General features: G+C 44.4%; 1 non-coding gene across 1 annotated transcript; it reads right to left on the minus strand.

The window, feature by feature from the left end:
- Positions 1–312: 312 nt before the first annotated feature.
- Positions 313–504, minus strand: LOC111546222. Its single transcript, XR_002732698.1, has one exon. It is a non-coding gene; the product is annotated as a U2 spliceosomal RNA (small nuclear RNA).
- Between the last annotated feature and the right edge of the window lie 390 nt (positions 505–894).

The following is an 894-nucleotide window of genomic DNA, read 5'->3' on the forward strand; positions in this document are numbered from 1 at the left end:
GTCGCTGCCCATGTTGCTGCTCCCTGGGACACATGTCCTGGCACACTGTCCCTTGACATGGGATTTCTAGCTCAGCCTGTTCTCCTGCTCAGCCCAGTCTGCCCCTCACTCAAGTGATCTTCTTGTCCAACACTCTCTTGGATGTGGTACTGGCAAGATAGCTCAAGCCCACTGCTTTGTCAACTTCACTTAAGGGAGACTATTTTTGCAGCACAAATGGTGGAAATGCAGTCTGGAACCTTGTTAACAGTGAATTAGAGCACTTTGTAGAACACTAGGGGAACAAAAGAAAACAATCTATCATTAACTCAAAAGGAATGCATTACTCCTGAAAGCATTGCAATTACATGCTGAGGCATGGAGATGATAGAGCAAGCTCCCAAACCATTTCCCAATTCCAAATATTAATTTAATTCCCTGAGCATAGATAGAGATCACATTCGATGCTTTAACTGATAGGAACAGATACTACATTTGTTTTTAACCAATAGGCGGAGAATGCGTCTACTTACGCCACACCTCTCCTATTTCTCAGTTGAGGTGGAGGGTGACACCCTAGATCCCTATAGCTCTCCAGTGCTCTGAAACTTTCCCTGATACTGCTCTGACCTGATGTAATGTTCCCAAGGAAACATCTTTCACACTGAAAATAATCAGTCTCAGTATCTTATTCCTGAGGCCTGACCCAAACATCTCTTTTGTATACTCACACTCATAAAGCTAAGTGGTCAGCTCCATCCTCCCAGCTCACATATTTTCTGAACCCCTTTGGGAGTCAAGCGACAGTTCTGGGAATCATGTCAACAAACTCTTTCTTTTAAACTTTTTATTATGGACTGCACGCAGTGGCTCATGCCTGTAATCCCAGCACTTTGGGAGGCCAAAGTGGGTGGA

The sequence above is a fragment of the Piliocolobus tephrosceles genome, chromosome 11, assembly GCF_002776525.5.
Source record: "Piliocolobus tephrosceles isolate RC106 chromosome 11, ASM277652v3, whole genome shotgun sequence".
In the NCBI taxonomy this organism is placed as follows: Eukaryota; Metazoa; Chordata; class Mammalia; order Primates; family Cercopithecidae; genus Piliocolobus; species Piliocolobus tephrosceles.